Raw genomic sequence first — 5,598 nt, forward strand, 5'->3', positions numbered from 1 at the left:
AGATTTGAAATTCACTAAGAAGGTAGAACTTAAATGTTTCACCTATAGATAGATATGAATATAGAAATATATTTACAAAAAGACAGACAGAGAGAGAGAGAGAGAAATAAGGATTTCTATGTCCATGTGGAAAAGGATGAATTTTTCTCTAATTCTTTTGAAATTGCAACTGCAAATAAGAAGGAGAAATATATAGGGTAATTTTAAAATGCTACTTTCTTTTAGAATGAATTTGATTTTCACTAAGAAACCACAAAGGACTTAGAAGCAAATTGCATACATTTATTCATGGGATAAGGAAAGTCTTTTTTGTATTACACAAAAATAAGAAGTTTTAAGAAAAGATTAATAGATATAGTACATGTAAAAACATGTATATGTATATGCATGTATATTGTGTGTGTATGTCTCAGTTAGTTTGGGTTGCTATAACAAATCACCCTAGACTGGGTGGATTAAACAAAACCAGTTATCTCTCACAGTTCTGTAGGCTGGAAGTCCATTACTATGGTGTCTGCATGGTCAGGTTCTGGTAAGAGCCCCCTCCAGTATTGTAGTAGGTTGGCTTTTCACTGGGTCTTCCCATAGTGGAAAAAGAGTGAACTAGCTCTTGGCCCCTTCTAACAATCCCATTCATGAGGCACTAATCCCATTCATGAGGGCTCCAGCCTCATGACCTAAACAGCTCTCAAGATCCTACCTCCAAATACCATCACATTGGTGATTAGTTTTCAACATATGAATTGGTGGGGAGAGGGACACAACTTTTCAGTCCATATACACACACATATATGTCCATGCATGCATTGATTTACGTGTGCTAATGTACATAAATATGTGAGTGTATATGGAAACAAATTAAATATACATCTAAGTAAATAATTTAAAAGAACAAAAAATATCTGAAAATACTTCAAAATATATGTTGGCCATGTGGTAAATCCTTAATTGGTCCTGATACGTATAAATTGTATATGATCCAACTCCACTGGACAAACTGCATTAACAGTGCTTATAGATTTATAGATTTGAATATCGCAGACTTGTCAACTAGACAATTTGTTGGCAGATTGCAGATAATGAGGTATGCTGTGGAGGGGCTGCTTTTTCTAATGTACACAATATGCTACCTGGGAGGATGATTGTTGATCCTGCCAGAGGAGAGAATACGGTCTGGTTTGTATTACATACTTCACATGCTCAGGTTTACATCATTTGCCTGTTAAACTTATACAAACAATATAATATGCTTCTGTTCAAGGGATTAATACAAATATCAGGCTCTTCTGTTTCCTGAGTCAAGTTCTCCAATAACAACAAGGCTACAGGCTGGCCTTTAAGCATCTCAGAAAGTTCCCTGACATTTATCATTCTAAATAAAAAGAAAAAAATATATATATATAAAGATTGAAATAAAAATAATGCCCTATATGAGGAAATTGAATTCAATATCATAGTTACTATAGTAATGCAAACAAAATATGAGAAGCTATATTATTGCTATCAAAATGAACAGTTAAAAATAATTGAAACTGTGGTATTTTCATGGAGGCAATAAATTGCTAATCTCTACCATTAATGCTTATTTTTCCCCCCTGAAACAAATTTGGTAGTATCTCAAAATTCTTAAAAATATCATCATTTTACTACTAGGAATTCACCATATGGAAATAATATTCAGAGATACAAATGAAGCTATATACATAACTTTCATTTTACTATTACTTTAATAGCAAAATATATGTAATGACTGAAAATAAGAATATTTAAAGAGGGATATTTTCAACACATTTTCAAGTTCAAAAAGAAGATAAAAACATGTACATATGATTGTTATTGGATTTTAATTAGAACACATAATATATTTAATTTATGTAATAGATAATAGATTACATACTCCATAACCTATCTTATATAATCTCATCTGTGTCAGACCTAAAAAGGTATATATTGTATATTATTAATCATATAAGACACATATGTTTTCATAATATACAATTATATATATTATGGGCGATATTATATGTAATTTACTACATTTGATTATATTATAAATTCACTAAATGTAAGGTGATCAAATGTGATTATACTTTATGACATTTATTATATTTACCTTCTGGACTGAAGTTAAATGGACTGAATGAATATTTGTGCCCCTCCAGAATTCACATATTGATACCCTAACCCCTAACTGATTATATTTGGAGATAGTCCCTTTAAGGAGATAATTGAGGTTAAGTGAGGTCATAAAGATAAGGCTCGGATTTAATAGGTTTAGTGTTTTTATAAGAAGAGACATCAGAGAGCTCACTCTTGCTCTTTCTGTGTGAACATAGAGGAAGGTCCATGTCAGTACAAAAAGGAGGCCCTCTGCAAGCCAGGAAGTCAGGTCTCACCAGAACCAAATCTGTCAGCACCTTGATCTTGAATTCTCGGCTTCTAGAACTGTGAGAAATAAATTTCTGTTGTTTAAGCCATATAGTCTGTGGTATTCTGTTATGCCAGCATGAACTGAGACAGCTTCTTTCAGATTTTCCCTTTTGTTTTAAAGTTTTATTTATTTATTTTGAGAAAGAGAGAGAGAGAAAGCCTGAGCAGGGGAGGGGAAGAGAGAGAAAGAGAGAGAGAATCCCAAGGAAGATTTGTGCTATCAGTACAGAGCCCAGCTCAGGGCCTGATCCCACGAACTGTGCAATCATGACCTGAGCTGAAATCAAGAGCCCGGCACTTAATTGACTGAGTCACCCAGACACCCACCATTTTTTACATTTTTAAATTTTATAATGATTTTGTTGTTTTTAAGTGTAACTTTGCAGCACTTATGCTTTGTCAGAAGACTCAGAATATCAAATAAAAGTAGGTGGAACTATAAAGGCATTTATTTTCTCATTCAGAAGGCAGATCTCACTTTCCTAGAAAGCACTTTCTTTTTTTTTTTATTTTTTTTATGTTTATTTATTTTTGACAGAGAGAGAGAGACAGAGCATGAGTGGGGGAGGGGCAGAGAGAGAGGGAGACAAAGAATCCAAAACAGGCTCCAGGCCAGGAGCTGTCAGCACAGAGCCCGAGATGCGGGGCTGGAACTCACAGACCGCGAGATCATGACCTGAGCCCAAGTCGGATGCTTAACCAACTGAGCCACCCAGGCGCCCCCCTACAAAGCACTTTCACTCTTGGACCAGTGGCTCAGCGATGCCATGAGGGACCTCAGTCTTTTCTCATCTATGCGTTTGTAATCCTCAAGAGGTTGTTTATCCTCATAGTTGAAAGATAGTTCCTTTTTTTAAAGTTTTTATTTAAATTCTAGTTGGTTAACATACAGTGTGATATTAATTTCAGGTGTACAATATACTGATTTAACACTTCCCGTATATTACCTGATACTCATCATGGCAGGTGTGCTCCTTAATCCGCATCACCAATTTCACCCATCTCTCCACCCAGCTCCTCTCTTGTAACCATCAGTTTCTTCTCTATAGTCAAGAGTCTGTTTCTTGGTTTTCCTCTCTTTTTTCCTCCTCTAATCATTTGTTGTTTCTTAAATTCCACATATAACTGAAATCATATGTATTTGTCATTTTTGACAGACTTGTTTCACTTAGTATAATATTCTCTAGCTCTATCCATATCACTGGAAATGGCAAGGTTATATATATGTGTGTGTGTGTGTGTGTGTATATATATATATCAATATATATATATATCATATACATGTGTGTGTATGTATATAAGTATATATATGTATACATATGTATATATGTATATATATGTGTGTATATATATGGATATATATATATGGAGATATATATATATCCATATATATATATATGGATATATATATATATGGAGAGATATATATATATATATAAATGCCACTTCTTTATCCATTCATTAGTCAATGCACATTTAGGCTCTTTCCATAATTTGGCTATTGTTGATAAGGCTGCAATAAGCATTGGGGTGCGTATATCTCTTTGAATTAGTATTTTTTTGTGTTCTTTAGATAAATACCAAGTAGTGCAATTGCTGGGTCATAGAGTGGTTCTATTTTTTTACTTTCTGAGGAAACTTTGTACTCTTTTTCAGAGTAGCTACACCAGTTTGCATTCCCACCAACAGTGTAAGAGGGTTCTCCTTTTCCCCATCCTCTCCAACATCTGTTGTTTCCTGTGTTGTTAATTTTAGCTATTCTGACAGATGTGACATGATACTTTATTGTAGTACTGATTTGTATTTCCCTGATGATGAGCAATGTTGAGCATTTTTTCATGTATCTGTTGGCCATCTGGATTTGAAAGTCAACTCCTCTGCTGAAGTTCATACTAGGTATCATCCAAAAACAGGAAGAAGAGAAGTAAAAAGAATAAGTGTGGCCATAAACTGAGTCATATCTCTATCTACAATAAGGCAATTATGAGCAGTGGGGAATGGAATTACCATGATTGCTTGGCTAATATTCATTTAAAACCCTGGGTCTTAGACTACCACCAAAAATGACATTCTATTGATAACAAAATTGGGGTTCACTAACATCTTTATTTGAAGTGTAATTTAATATCATGTCACATGTCAATGCTATCTCACTGACAGGATGGTTTCCAGCAAAACAATATCAGCACTTCGACAAATATGACTTTGACTTAAATTAGGGCTGAATCCTGGTCAGGTTGTTGTTTTTGTTTGTGCTTTGTTTTGCTTTTGTTTTTTATAGTGCTATAAAATGAAATTTTTATGAGAATGTTCCAAACAGGGCTAGTGCCTTTTCACACTAATTTGATGAGGGTCCTGTCAACTTGTCATGGATGCTGTGGTTCCCATACCCACTTTAGGATGGAGACACACATTCCCCACCTGCAAGGAATGTTTGTACAAAGTGATAGTCATATGAGATTGTATTTTTTTCTCCGTGGTTTCTCTATAATGTCCTATTTCCAAATTATTAAAGAAATAAGAGACTCCTTTTGCTGCCATATGAAAGCAAAAAAAAAAAGTCACATTTCTAGTTGGCATGATGTTACTTTGCTGAAACAAAAAACATTTAATGTTCTGTTTGGTTTAATCATATGAGTGTAAATCATCACCTCAAACATTTATAACAGTCTTTTGTTTCTATCAATGCTATGTGGAAATCAGGGACATGACGCTGAGGCCCAGATATGGCAAAACTGAGCTTAGGGAAAAGAAAACAACCATGGAAGATGTGGTAGGCAGAATAAGAGTCTTCCAAAGATGTCCATACCCTAACTCCTGGAAAAAAGAAATCAAAGTAGAAGATGGACTAAAAGTCATTAAATCAGCTGACCTTAAAATAGGGATAATATCTTGGATTATCTGGGTGGACCCAGTGTAAAGTAATTATAATGGCCCTTTAAAATGAAACCAAGAGGCCACAGAAGACACCAGAGTGATATGAAGTCAAAGTCACAACTCATTCTTTCTGGCTTTGAAGATGGAGGAAAGTTGCCAGGGTCTAAGTCATGTGGTTGGCTGCTAGAACCTGGAAAGTAAAAAGAAACTATCTCTCCTCTAGAGCCTCCAGAAAGGAATACAGCTCAACCTACACCTTGATTCAGCCCTGTGAGACTTGTGACTGCTGTA

Source organism: Acinonyx jubatus, chromosome B1 (assembly GCF_027475565.1).
Source record: "Acinonyx jubatus isolate Ajub_Pintada_27869175 chromosome B1, VMU_Ajub_asm_v1.0, whole genome shotgun sequence".
Lineage (NCBI taxonomy): Eukaryota > Metazoa > Chordata > Mammalia > Carnivora > Felidae > Acinonyx > Acinonyx jubatus.